The 15,338-nt window shown below is 38.7% G+C and overlaps 1 long non-coding RNA gene across 1 annotated transcript; it reads right to left on the minus strand.

Moving 5' to 3' along the window:
* Positions 1-8,825: 8,825 nt before the first annotated feature.
* On the minus strand, positions 8,826-15,312 carry LOC132661487 (uncharacterized). Its single transcript, XR_009602250.3, has 3 exons — positions 15,053-15,312; positions 12,749-12,794; positions 8,826-8,908 (listed from the first exon to the last, which is right to left on the minus strand). It is a non-coding gene; the product is annotated as an uncharacterized LOC132661487 (long non-coding RNA).
* Positions 15,313-15,338: the final 26 nt, after the last annotated feature.

Genomic DNA, 15,338 nt, shown 5'->3' on the forward strand with positions numbered 1-15,338 from the left:
CCACAGTAGATGAATTATTATAAAAATAATCTTCCCCTCTAATTGGGCTTTTCTTCAGATTTTCTAAGAAAAATTGACATTGAACTCTATTTGTTAGTTCCTTTTTTGCTTTCATAAATTTTTTTTCTAACATTGACGTCCTAGAGGGAGTAGTATTTTATCGTTCTGTGAAAATCCGATTGCAATGCATCAGGTATCAATTGTTAGTAAGGTAGTACATGTAAAGCTGAAAAACAGACATTTACAACCAGAAATGATGGCCCTTTTTGCTCTGTATGGATTTAGGTGATCTCAGCCTATATTCTGGAAATGTGCATCGAATAATAAGTGATACCCTATCTCTCCTGAGGACATAATCTGTCCTACATGCCCATCTGGTTCACTGCTTTTTTCATGGAAAGGAGAATCCTGAGGAGTGGGTCCAACAGGGAGGAATGTTATGCAATGTGGCCTGAGACAACATAGTGGGATGGAGAGTCCCAATTTTCATCAACTTAGTTGCAAGGAGACAAGGTCATGGCACAGAAGACAACATCTGTGGGCCAGGCAAATGCAGAGAAGTAAGTGGTGAAGCTGAGATCAGGTGAGGGAAGATCTGAACAGAGTGAGCTGGGTGCAGAGGGTCAAGGGAAGTGTTTTAGTTCTGCTGCCATAAATGGGAAGCCACACCCAGTGCCCCTTTTACGTCTGTCTGCTGTGGAGAGAGATTCTATTGCTTGGCATAGACCCGCAGCACTCCGGGCTAAACACTGAAAAATCTATTTTTATTCGCTCTTTTAAATACTTTCTTTTCATCTCAGTGCTGTATAGTTTTTTATCCTGTCATGTTTCCTTCCATGGGTTCCTGTTTTTAAACTCCACTCTCTACTTGCCTGGGTGGCTCAGTCAGTTAAGCATCCAACTCTTGATTTTGGCTCAGGTCATGATCATGCAGTTTGTGGGTTTAAGCCTCACCTCAGGCTCCTCACTGACAGTGCAGTGAGATTCCCTTTCTCCCTCTCTCTCCCTCTCATGCTCACACCCTCTCACTCAAAATAAATAAACTTAAAAAAAAAAAAGAAGAAGATTTAAACTCCACTCACTAAGGCTCTAGGTTCCTTTGCATTTTTTGCTTTGGTTTTGTTTTCTTTAAGAGCTTTGTGAAAGCTAGCACTTTTGCCTTTTTTTCCCCCTTTGTTCATGTAGTCTGACCTGGAAACCAGGACTTTATGTTGGCCTAGATTTCTCAGGTCTCTAATCAACTCTGCAGAAAGTAAAACAGCTTGGCAACAGGCATAATAATAATAATTAAAAATAATAGGGAGCACAGAACTAAGAAATGAGATTCAAAAATAAGGAAAAAGATACAGAGTCATAGGCTTTCATGCAAAAATATCTATTCTGACCAACTTAGAAACACCCTTATAAATCAGTTAATAGCATCTGTCTATGTGGAGAAAAGCAAAGCCATGGGGATTTCTGCCTTGGAGTGTGAAGTCAGCTTTGTGTATTCCCTTCTGGTGAAATGCTCATATACACACAACGTTTGAAAACCCACGATGAAAACAATGGCTGCTACCAGTTAAGATTTCCAAGGGCACTTCTGAAACACAAAGTAGGTTTTTCTGGCACGACTTCTTCAGAGACGTTCTCACTTAAATCCATGCATGGTCATTTTATATCTCCCATTTATGCATTTCTTGTTTGCTGAACCTAAGTCTTGTCAGAGAGTTATTTAAAAAAAATACTTTTTAAAGTTACCCACACCCTAAACAGCAGAACTGCTGTGTGTATACACATGCTCTGGAAAGGCACAAGTCAGGTATTGGGTGTAGGCACAGGACAAACCGCATGGTCTGCCTTGGCAGCCCTGTCCTCACCTGCAAGCTGCCCACACACACTCCCTTCCAAACGGTGCTCTTCTGATGCCAATTGGCTAGCTGAGCTACCCGGGGAGGAAGACTATGGGAGGGGCCGGGTGGAAGGTGATGTGGATAAATATTTTATAAACTAAACCTTAAGCTTAAAACTTGATTTACTCTTTCAACCCAATTCACACTGGAAGTCCAGTCTCTTAAAAAGCTTGGACATTGAAGAGTTAAAGGGGTATGGAAGCCCGTGTAGCCTGGGGCTGTCATCCAAGGCCAGCAGAAAAGGCAGCAGGAAGGGTCTGGTTCTGGCTAGGCTACAGACAGGCCATCTGGATGCAGGGAAAGCCTAGAATGCCAGAAACAGCTTTTCTTTTTGGTGTTAGGCTTCATTAAGTTCAGCCTGGGGAGTGTCTTTTTGCTTTAAGACCCAAACTGAGAGTCTTCTTTGAATAGGGATTTGATATTTTGAATTTTATGAAGCAAACACCTACTATATATATCCTTTTGGTAAGGAAGGTCACAAAAAGCAATGTATAGGATTAAGCATATTTTTTTAAAGGATGTAGACCAGAGTCACTAGATGTAAACATACACAGAAACTATGTATAGTCTTTAAATAATTTTGTTAGGAATAGGTAAACCTGAATAGGTTGTCTGAAAAAAAAAAAAAAAAGGTGTTGGTTTGCTGTTTGTTTGTTTGTTTGTTTTTTTAATATTGTACCAGTCTGTGACTCTGATAAAGAATCTTTTTATTGTTTTTCCTGTAGTTGACCTGAAAAAGCAGCTTTGCCACACTGGAATTGCTTTTAGGTCTTTAAAATTATTTTCTTTCTCCATTTTTGTTTTATAGTTAATTATATTACATTTGGCATAAAGTTGGCATGGGCCAGTTATAATTCCTTCCACAGGAAATTTTCTTTAGTAAAACTGAAAAAAGAAAAGAAATGCCGCAGGGAAATTATAGCCACTTCCTACTCTATATCACTGATGAACATACACTCCTTTTTGGAAACCACCCTCTTTCAAAGATATGATCTATTCTTCCCTAGCTATAGCAATCTGCATTGGATTTGTATGTGTTATTCTTAACAATTAAAGGAAAAGGTGAATGTAAATTCACTTGGACAAAACAAAACAGGAAAGAGAATATTATCCTTAAGAGAATTCTTACCTTATGGAAGAGAAAATGCACGTATCTTTTTGGGTGGGGAAGGGGGGGGGCAGATTTTTTTCTCTCCAAAGCATTAATTGCCACCTAGCATCAGAGAAGGGAATTGCACACTAACTTTGGACTTCAATTTTAGAAAACGTCGGTTTTAAAGGGCACGTTACCTTTTTTTTTTTAAGATTTATTTAAAAAAAAATTTTTTTATGTTTATTCATTTTTGAAAGACAGAGACAAATCACAAGCACGGGTGGGGCAGAGAGAGAGGGGGGACACAGAATCCGAAGCAGGCTCCAGGCTCCGAGCTGTCAGCACAGAGCCCGATGCGGGGCCTGAACTCAGGAACCGTGAAATCATGACCTGAGCCACCCAGGCGCCCCATAAGATTTATTTTTTTAAAGTAATCTCTACACCCAACACGGAGCTTGAACCCACAACCCTGAGATCAAGAGTCGCACACTCCATGGACTGAGTCAGCCAGGCGCCCCTAACGTCCACATTATTTTTTATCATGACCAATATTTAAAGAATTATTAGCCTACTGATAGGTTAGGGTTTGAATTTTTTCTCTCTTGTCATGAGGGAAGAAAAAGAAATACAACAAATGAAAATTTTTGGCTTATTTATAAGAATGCTCTTTCCAGCATAAAATGTCTCAGTTTTTTGTTTCTCAATTTACCCTTGCCACCTCAGCAATAGGCCAAAGGAAAAGAAATGCTAAAGTCACCCTGACAGTAAAAAAATGCTGGCTTTGGCTTATTAAAGGAAGAAATGTGTGTTTTTAATACAGAAAGTGGTTTCCCAAATAATCTTGGGTTGGGTTTCTGTAAAAAATGAGATCAGAATAGATTTTATTTTGCTAAGACAATAAGAGGTCATTTATTTTGAAATTTAGAAGACATCTTCCTATACTGGACGAAATGATTTCCAGACCAAATGATTATTCAAATCTGCTGAAGAAGGACATCCTTATTTCAGTTTACCAGTCACATGTTTACTTTTATAGCACTCACCCATACTGAATGCCAAAACTTTACAGGAGAGTCTCTATTATTAAGTTTCATAGATCTTGGCAGCTAAATAAAAATAACTTCTTGGGGCTCCTGGGTGGCTCAGTCAGTTGGGCGTCTGACTCTTGATTTTAACTCAGGTCATGGGATCAAGCCACGTGACAGGCTCCGTACTGAGCATGGAGCCTACTTAAGATTCACTTTCTCTCTCCCTCTGCCCCTCTCCCCAGCTGGAGCTCTCTCTCACTAAAAACAAAACAAAACAAAACAAAACAAAAAATCTTCTTTCTCCAAAGACATCCAGATGGCCAACAGACACATGAAAAGATGCTCAACATCACTCACTATCAGGGAAATATAAATCAAAACTACAATAAGATATCACCTCACACCTGTCAGGATGGCTAAAATAAAAAACACAAGAAACAACAAGTGCTGGTGAGGATGTGAAGAAAAAGGAAGGCTTGTGCGTTATTGGTAGGAATGCAAACTGGTGCAGCCACTGTGGAAAACAGTATGGAGGTTCCTCAAAAAACTAACCAAACATGGGGCGCCTGGGTGGCTCAGTTGGTTAAGCCTCCGATTCAGCTCAGTTCATGATCTCAAGGTTGGTGGGTTCAAGCCCCGTGTCGGGCTCTGTGCTGACAGCTCAGAGCCTGGAGCCTGCTGCTGATTCTGTCTCCCTCTCTCTCTGCCCCCGACCTTCTCTCAAAAATAAGCGTTAAAGAAAAAAAACTTAAAAAAAAAACAACTAAACATAGAACTACCCTATAATACACTAGTATTTACCCCAAAATTACAAAAACACTAATTCAAAGGGTTACACACATCCCAATGTCTATTGTAGTATTATATACCATAGCCAAACTATGGAAATGCCAAGTGTCCATCGACTGATGAATGGATAAAGAAGATGCGGTATACATATGCAATGGAATATTATTCAGCCATCAAAAAAGAACGAACTCTTGCCATTTGCAACATTGACAGAGCTAGAGAAATATAATGCTAAGTGAAATAAGTGAGTTAAAGAAATACAAATACCATATGATCTCACTCATATGTGGAATTAATAAAACAAAACAAATGACCAAAGGCGGGGAAAAAGATATACCAAGAAAGACTTTTTTTTTTTTTTTTTACCTAAGCTTCATGCCAAAATGGTGCTTGAATTCATGACCCTGAGATCAACAGTTACATGCTCTACTAACTGAGCCAGCCAGGTGCCCCCCCAAGAAACAAACTCTTTTTTTTTTATATAGGCTTCATGTGCAGTGCAGAGCCCAATATGTGACTTGAACTCATGACCCTGAGATCAAGACCTGAGCTGAGATCAAGAGTCAGACACTTAACTGAGTCAGACACCCAGGCGCCCTGAAACAGACTCTTAACTATAGAAAGCAAACTGATGGTCACTAGAGGGGAGGTGGGTGGGCAAGATGGGTAAAATAGGTGATGGGGATTAGAAGTGTACTTCTAATGATGAAAAATAAATAAAATAATTAAAAACTTTCAAAAGGGATTCAAACAAAATTAAATATTTAGGAGGACTTCAAAAGCTAACAGGTTGGAAAAAAGGCTCCTGGCTAAAAATGTAACTTATTTAAGATATTACATATGGAGGAGTGAGCGGCTCACTGGACACTTCCAGTTTGCCACTTTTTACCTAGCTAAATAATAAGTATTGCTACTGTACTGAGTCTATGAGTATATTATCACCAAGGCAACCAGCAACATTTTGGAAAACAAATTCTGGTTTAAAAATAATAATAACAGCTAATATTTTACTGAGTATTCACCATGTGCCAGGCAGTGTGTTAAGCACTTTAAATGAAAAATTCACTTAGTCATCACAATAATCATAAAAGATACTAGCCAAAGTATGTCATTTTACAGGTTTAAGCAAGAACAACAACAACAAAACAAAGGTTCAGAGAGGCGAAATTAGGCATTACAGATGTTAGAATTTGTAAGTAGCTAAGCTCAAATACAAACCCAGTTCTGTCTTAATACTGGAGTGCCCCACTATTCAATTCTTGGAACTCTTTTCTATCTACTCTTTAGTCTGTGGTTCTAAATAACTTCCTTATGATGATGACTCCCAATTTTATTTTATTATTTTTTTTAAGATTTTATTTTTAAGTAATCTCTATACCCCTCAAACTCACAACCCCAAGATCAAGAGTTGTATGCTCTACCAACTGAGCCAGCCAGGTGCCCTGATGACTCCCAATTTTAGATATCCAGCCTCCATCTTGCCACTGAACTCCAACTCATATGCCAACAAACTATGCCTTAACTCCACTAGGATGCCTAACAGACATCCCAAAGTTGAAATATTACAAAATCATATCATCATCTTTCCCCCCAAAATCCACTCCTTCTACCTCTCCTTGATTGCAGTTCACTGCAACTCCATTCTTCCATTTGTTCAGGACAATAATTGTAGCCATTTTGAAACCTCGTTTTTTCTTACATGCCACATTCAACCCATTAGCAAAATGTACTGTTGGGTCCACCTTCTAAATACATGCAGAATCCAACTAATTCCTACCATCTCAGCATTACAATCCTGGTCCAAGCCATTGTCATCTCTCACTTGGATTACTATAAGAGTCTGGATCTTGTTAGTCTGCTTGACCCCTATAATCTGATCTCAGCACATGGGTCAGGATAATCTTTTTAAAATGTCAGTCATGACATTCATCTGTTCAAAATCCTCTTGTAGCTTCCCATCTCTCTCAGAGTCTTTACTATGGCCTGAAAGCCCTATATTATCTGTAACCCCTGTCCCATTTCCTCTCTGATTTCATCTCATTATATTCTTCCTCTGGAATTTTGATCTGTTTGTTTATGAGGTATTCTCAGTATCTTAGTGATAATGCTTAGCATATAGTAACATCAACAAATACATATTGAATGAATGAAAAATATCTGACTCCAGAAATTTTCCTTTTCATCATTCCCTTCTATGGGCATATTGGTGGCTCCGGGAGTTAAAAGTGGTTGGCTGGATTCTTTACAGCAGGTCTTATATCAAAGCCTCATTTGTGGACCAAAAGAAGAGACATTTGGTCTCTTGGGGTATTAATGGTTTTCAGTTCCTTCAAGAATGATGTGGGGACTTTGCTCAGGGTACATCTTGACTGTTAACCAGTAGTTGCAAATTTGATCAATTAGGGTATTTAGTAGAAAGAATAGATGAAAAAAGCAGTACTATACTCCAATTTAAAGGCCATTTTTTGTTGGTTCAGGATGTTTTAGAATTAAATTAAAATAAAGTGTAATAAGAGCCAAGTTGAAATTTTCCCATGGACATGTAACATTCATTGTTACTCAACTATCTAGATGATATTCTGTAATAATTGCTTCATTTCTGGAAAAAATATTTCTAAACAACTCAAGTATGCCAATGGCTTTTGTACAGGCCTCACTTTTGGTAATACCGAGGGAGGGAAATTATATTATGGAGTTTAGATAAAACTTTAAACTGTTAGTCTTCCAAATTATGTCCATTAGTTCCAATTGTTCTATTCTAAGCTTTGGTTATTACCAGAAGAGAACCTTAGCTTCTGAATAACCAGAAAAAATAAAAATTTAAAAAGGTAGTAAATATAGATAAGACTGCATTTAGAGTGAGCTATCTAAAGGCTATGAAATGTCAATTAAATAAATTATGATACATTTGTATGATGAAGGATCTTACTGTTATGCAGACATTTAAAATCATGTGACATGAGGGGTGCCTACATAGCTCAGTCAGTTGTGCATCCAATTCTTGATTTCAGCTCAGGTCCTGATCCCAGGATCATGGGATCAAGCCCTACACTGGTCTCTGCGCTGGGCATAGAGCCTGCTTGAGAATCCCTCTCCCTCTGCCCCTCTCCCCTGCTTGTATTCTCTCTCTCTCTCTCTCAAAAATAATAAAGGAAAACTTAAAATTTTTTTTTAACGTTTATTTATTTTTGAGACAGAGAGAGACAGAGCATGAACAGGGGAGGGGCAGAGAGAGAGGAAGACACAGAATCTGAAACGGGCTCCAGGCTCTGAGCTGTCAGCACAGAGCCTGACGCGGGGCTCGAACTCACAGACCGTGAGATCATGACCTGAGCTGAAGTCGGACGCTTAACCGACTGAGCCACCCAGGCGCCCCAATAAAGGAAAACTTAAAAATTACAAAAGCACATGGCATGAAATGTTTATGGTATAATGTTTAAATAAAAAAGCAGGGTAAAAAAAGCATTTATAATTTGATATAAATTTTTGTGGCAGGTTATTTTGTTGAGATATTAATTCTATGTATCCCCCTGCCTCTCGCCCCCATTCAAGCAAGTATCCAGACCCTCATATTTTTGTAAGGCAAAAAGCAAAACATAGGCTCTTGTTGTCTTTTGAAATAAGGAGGAGAAACAAAGGACAGAAATGCCTTTGAAGGTGAGGTGGAAGACAGATTCCTTAAGACTTAGAAGTCTGAAGCTCAAATGTTGAGTAAGCAGCTAAGTCTTCTGTCTTGCTCTGTGACAGAACCCAGGATGGTGGCAAAACCTCAAAGGGGAAGGCTGCACCTGGGTGCTTGGGCTGCCAGATTCACTCATTTGATTCCAAGGGTGGTAAAGGAGTATCAGAGTCATGAGACCTGAAGGGAAGATGGCATAAAAGGGAATCTTAGCAGTAAATCAATGTGGACAGACAACTAAATAATTTCCAGGTATTTCCATGATAATTAAGGCCCTAGAAACTTTGTACAATCCTAGATGGAGAGGAAATGCTCAGTAACCGAGACGGACTTACCCACCAGCATGGCAGGATGGGAGCTCAGGTTTAGATTCAAGTTGATCTGAAGAAATGCAATTATTTACTTCTGTGGAATAGGAGAGCCATACCTACAATATGCATATGCAAATACAATGTATTACAAACTATAAATATTAGAAAATACATTCTCAGGATAATTTTCCTCCTTTAGATATATATTATCGTAGGGAAAAAATCACTAAAATTTTAATAGGGATTTTTCTCTACATAGGGGATTATTTTTCCACACTGTTTGCATTTGAAACAGTTTAAATAAATGTGTATTCCTTTTATTTTTGAAAAAAAAATATAAAACCAACTATAAGCTTTTATCCTATATATTTGAACAGGTAAAAAACAGAGAAGGGTATATATCATAATCTTAGGTTCTATTTCAGCTGTTTCAGATCTACTAGTATTAATATTCTTAGAGGTATAATACAAACTCAACTTCAGGAAAAGAAAACGGGTTTTTCTCACATTAAAAACAAAAAGTATCATATACCTCCTGCACCCTGTAAAATTTTTAAATATTATTGAATCAGTCAGGGTCCCAGCAGCAAACAGCACACTCCAAAGGCACAACTGAAGACAGTGTAATCAGAATGTGGGCAATGAAACAGCAAGAGATGATATAGTACCACTGCTGACTTGTGGCCAACATGGAGGGAAGGTGGGAGGTTAATAAATACCCTGATCTCTTTCTCCGACTGCCTTCTGATCTGCTAGTGCCCTCCATCAGCTGAGCTCAACCAGAAGACACTGGAGAAGGAACGGTGAGATCTATAGCGGCAATGGAGACTATCTAACACAGTAACATCAAGGGGCAAGCAATCCTACAATTTTGTTATAAATATTTCCAAATTTATGGATTAATACTTATAAAATTCCAGTTATAAAATAAATTAAGTCACACAGATGAAAAGTACATCATAGGGTATATAGTCAGTAATATTGTAATTAACTTTGTACAGTGACAGGTGGTGACTACATTTACCATGGTGAGCATTATGTAATATATAAAATTGTCAAATCACTATGTTGTGTACCTGAAACTAATATAATACTATATGTCAGTTATACTTCAATTAAAAAAATATTTTAGGGGCGCCTGAGTGGCTCAGTCGGTTAAGGATCTGACCTCAGCTCAGGTCATAATCTCACAGTTTGTGCTTTCAAGCCCCACATCGGGCTCTGCACTGACAGCTCAGAGCCTGAAGCCTGCTTTGGATTCTATGCCCCACTCTCTCTCTCTCTTCCCTTCCCTGCTTGTGCTCTGTCTCTCTCTGTTTCTCAAAAATAAATAAACATTTAAAAAAATTTAAAAATGGGGTGCCTGGGTGGCTCAGTCGGTTAAGTCTCTGACTTTAGCTCAGGTCATGATCTCATAGCTCATGAGTTCAATCCCTGCATCAGGCTCTGTGCTGACAGCTCAGAGCCTGGAGCCTGCTTCAGATTTTGTGTCTCCTTCTCTCTCTGCTCCTCCACTACACGTGCTCTGTTTCTCTCTCTCTCTCTCTCTCTCAAAAATAAACAAAAAAAATTTTTTTAATTAAAAAATATTTTTAATAGAAAAAAATAATTCCAAATTTAAAAATTTATCCTAGAAGGGTACTGGAAAGACAGTGTTGGACACTAATCTTTGGTACTGTGCAATACACTGGAATTATTACTTGTACTGCTAAGGTACTTTTATTCATCCCTGATTTTTTAAACTATGTTAGGCGCTAGTTAGTGTGACACTTTATGTGTGTGTGTGTGTGTGTGTGTGTGTGTGTGTGTGTGTGTATGCGTGTCGCTGTTCTCCAAGAGCTTGTGATTTAATAGATGGAGACAATATGTAAACAAATAAGTGCAATTGTTATATGTGTGTAGCAGGATGTTAAAGTGAGACTCTTTCTATCTCATTTTTGTGTGTGGTTCTAAGAAAGTAAATTATTCCCACATGCCACAGTAAAGTGGAAGGCCACCAAAAGTAGAAATTGCAAAAAAGGGGGGGGGGGGTTGCTTTTGCAATTTACCTGTGTATCCACTTCTAAGTCAGAAAAAAAGCTGAAGTTTAGAAGATTTTGAGAGGGTTTTTAATGTGCAGTGTGTTGACATTGGTTTTTCCTCACCTCATGCCCAGGGAGAGAGGCTTTAATGGAACTTTGATATATGTCCCTTAGAGCTGGGGGTTATGGGGGTCACAGTGGATTCGCGTCAGGATTATATTTGAGGCATTCATTCATTCAATACTTCAGTAGCACTTATTTTTTTTAATTTTTTTTTAACATTTATTCATTTTTGAGAGTGAGAGAGACAGAGCCTGAGTGGGGGAGGGGCAGAGAGAGAGGGAGACACAGAATCCAAAGCAGGCTCCAGGCTCTGAGCTGTCAGCACAGAGCCCGACACAGGGCTCGAACTCACGGACCGCGAGATCATAACCTGAGCTGAAGTCAGACGCTCAACCGACTGAGCCACCCAGGCGCCCCTCAGTAGCACTTATTAAGCAGGTACTATACCAGACACAGGTGACTACAGCAGTGAATGAAATAGATGAAAAGCCCCTGCCTCCGTGAAGCCAACATTCTAGTGGAATCTGGACAAGCAAAGATGGCTGGCTAACTGCAAAGATGAGTTTTGAGTGGTCAAAATCTATACTCAGAGGTGTGAGGCAAAGCCATTCTGTGGATATCTGGATCAGATATGGGTTGCTGAAGAAAGTCACATGGAAGAGTAAAGAGACCCCCACAGAAAGAAGCTGGAGGCATATAGCACAGATGCAAGCAACTGACATTGGGCTGATTGCCAGATGACATATATTTACCCAAGTGCAAGCAAGAGATTGCCAGTATTTGCTCATTGGGGTAAGGTGACGAAAGAGGTGTTTCCAAAGAATGCATACAGTTACAAGTGTTGAGTGAAATTGAAGAAGTACTGCTACATTTGCTGACCCACTCTTCCTACAAAATATCTTTACTGATCAATTTTTCAACTCTTGGTTAAAGACCAAGATGCATCCTAAGCCAAATCCCCAAAACATGAAGAGCTGAAAGTCATATAAAAACTTTAGTAAGTGCTTAGGACCTTCAGTTTTGACCAAAAGGCTAACCAAATGCCCGCTCTGATGGCTTATGAGAGGAGCTTTGTTATGAGCCTCTGAAGAGTCTAGCCAATCACTGTGAATGAAGGATATATCACAAAGCCCTAAATATTTATTTAGGAGATAACAATCAAAAGGACAAGTTTGAGAGTAAGAGATTCATCATTCTTTCATTTAACAAATATTTAATGAGTACCTACTATTATGCTAGGCTTTGTTCTAGGCACTAGGAGTAGCGTAGTAAATAAAAAAAATTTCTGGTGTGCCTGGGTAGCCCAGTGGATTAAGCGTCCAACCGTTGATTTCAGTTCAGGTCATGATCTCTCCATTGTGAGATCAAGCCCACACGGGGCTCTGCATTGAGTGTGGAGCCTGCTTGGGATTCTCTCTCTCTCTCTCTCTCTCTCTCTCTCTTTCTCTCTCTCTCAAAATAAATAAGTAGACATTTTTTAAAAAAATCCCTATGTTGAGTGTTACGTGATTCCCTGTTACATACTTACAGCATCCCCCATGCTGTCCCTCCCCTTAACTTTTACTTGAACTAGCTTCATTGGGTTTCTTTTCTTTGTATTCAATACATTCCTTCTACAAAAGTAACACGGTAGCAATAGGTTAACTACCTAAGGGTAGGGGCTCCTGGAAATCAATGAGAAAATGACTAATAATAATAAACTGAAGAAGGGAATTAAGTGGCAATTCACTAAAGTAAGGTAAACAGACAAGAAATACATGAAAAGATTTTTTTTTTTTGGCTAGGAAGCAAAAAATACAAGTAAAATTAAAGAGATTTTTTTTCCTCTTTTTTTTTTTGCCTATCAACTTGATAAAGGTAAAAAATACTTACCCTATCCAGTGCTGGTGAAAGTATAAAGAAAGTGGACTCTCAGGCACTGTAGAATATAAATTGATATAAGTTTTTGCTTTTTTGTAATTTAGCTATATTTATCATAATTGTAAATGCAAGTTCCCTTTGACCTGGCAATTCCATTACTATGAATTCATCATAAGGAGGTAATCAGGAAAGTACAAAAATGTGTGTATGTATAAAAATATTCATTATAGTATTTTTATAAAAATGAAGACTTGGAAATAAGCTAATGGTTCAGCCATAGTTTAGTTAATTATTGTATTTCTACACAATGGAATACTATGCCACTATTGAAAATAATATATATCATTACTTATGAACACGAAAACATGGCCATAACTTTTAAAGTGTAGTATAAAACAGTTTAGTATGATCTTATTTGTAAAAACAATAATATATTTATTACACATATTTTTGAAGCATGTGAATATACGCATATGCAGAAAAGAATTGCCAAAATGTTTATGTACTATGTAACAATTATTAAATGAGTAGTTACTTTACACTGAACATTCATTAAATAATATTTATTAAGCATTTAGTATATGCTAGGCATTGTGCTGGGTACTAGAGAAACAGAAGAGAACAATCTGCTAATTTAATCCACTAAATTAACAGTGATTTTTAAAATGACAACAATTTGGGGTGCCTGGTGGCTCATTTGGTTAAGCATCCAACTTTGGCTCAGGTCATGATCTCATTCATGTTCATTCATGAGTTTGAGCCGGGCTCTCTGGTGTTAGCATACAGCCTGCTTCGAATCCTCTGTCCCACTCTCTCTCTGCCACTCCCCCGCTCGCTTGCATGCTCTCTCTCAAAAATAAATAAACATTAAAAAAGATATAATATAATAATATATATAATAATTTATAAATAATATATATTAATATATATAATATAATAAATAGATATAATATATATTCTTTTTTAAATGCAACCAGTATTGGTGAATTTAAAGAGGAGGAGGGCACCCTCAAATACTATTGTGGTTGGCACCGAATCCTAACCACTAGACCACCAGGGAGGTTTCATATACTATTGTGGAGAGTATAAACTGATAAAACATTTCTGGAGGGCAGCTTAGCACTTTTTATTAAAAGCTTTGGGGGCGCCTGGGTGGCGCAGTCGGTTAAGCGTCCGACTTCAGCCAGGTCACGATCTCGCGGTCCGTGAGTTCGAGCCCCGCGTCAGGCTCTGGGCTGATAGCCTGGAGCCTGTTTCCGATTCTGTGTCTCCCTCTCTCTCTGCCCCTCCCCCGTTCATGCTCTGTCTCTCTCTATCCCAAAAATAAATAAAAAACGTTGAAAAAAAAAAATTTAAAAAAAAAAAAAAAAAAAAAGCTTTGGAAAAATCCATTTCACTCGACTCTGCAATTCCATTTTTAGGAATTTATTCTAAAGAAGGAAGTATTGGTGTATGCAAGCAAAACTATGTACCAAGCAGTTCATAAATGAGTTGGTGAGTAGGGGGGAACCTAAATATTAAACAACAGGGATTTGGTTAAATAAAACATCGTATGTTCATAATGCAGAATACTAGGGAGTCATATTTAACCTGAAAAATATTTGACAGAGAAAAAAAGACCAAAATATCAAAGTGAAAGGTTTAAACAGGCTGTGATACTAAATTGCTCCGAACTCGAGCAAATCACAGAAGTGACCTGAGTCTGTTACTTCATCTGCAAAAGCTTAGATCATTAAGGACCAAACTTTCAATGTGGACCTTGCCTGAGTCTAGGTACTTAACTTTCCTACTTTATAAAGAAAATATGTCAACGTTGGTACAGGGTAGGTGTTAAATTGGCAGATGTTTGCAGAGCTGTGCTAAAAACTCTCTGTGGATTTGCCAAAAGTTCTCAACAGAGAAAATACGTGTTTCAGAAGAAAATGTCCAGTTTTTCTCAGTGGTCTGATCTACCCGATTAAAACATTATAACAAAATAAAGAAAAAACAAGCATCGTGCTTGATTTTGACACCAGAGAAAGGCATTAGTGCCCTCATGGAGTTCAAAGTCTTGTAGGGGAAACCAGTAATGATAATAAAGAGGGACCAATGGCAACAGAGCCTTGAAAAATGATTTCTCCAGGGAATGGAGAAAAGGATTTCCGAAGTAGAAAGAAATGCGTGTACACAAAGTACTTGGCGAAGAGTGTGGTTGACACAAACAAACGAACCATTATTTTGTGTCCTTTCTCACAGCCTCGCTCTTCTTCCAGTCACACAATACCCCAAATCTCAGTGGACCCTGAATGAGAGATTTCGAGCGGCACACTGCATCACCTGTAGTCGCAGGCGTCGTCTCGAACGATTTCAGGTGTATCAGCCGAGCGGCGAGAAACTGGAGGGAATCGGCAATACACAGGTAATAATCACTGAGGATCCGAGAAGGGCGATTTTGTAGTGGCCGCCCCGAAGCTCTCAGCCGCCGCGGGCACTCCCCGCCCAAGATTTCCCGCCAATCTCAACCCCGCCTCCTTACGAGGCCCCGCCTACTGGGGGGGGGGTGATCTGGGAGTTTGAGGGTGGGGTAGCGCTGGGAGCCTATCGATATCTCTGGGATAGATTG

This window comes from Panthera onca, chromosome D1, assembly GCF_046562875.1.
Source record: "Panthera onca isolate mPanOnc1 chromosome D1, mPanOnc1 haplotype 2, whole genome shotgun sequence".
In the NCBI taxonomy this organism is placed as follows: Eukaryota; Metazoa; Chordata; class Mammalia; order Carnivora; family Felidae; genus Panthera; species Panthera onca.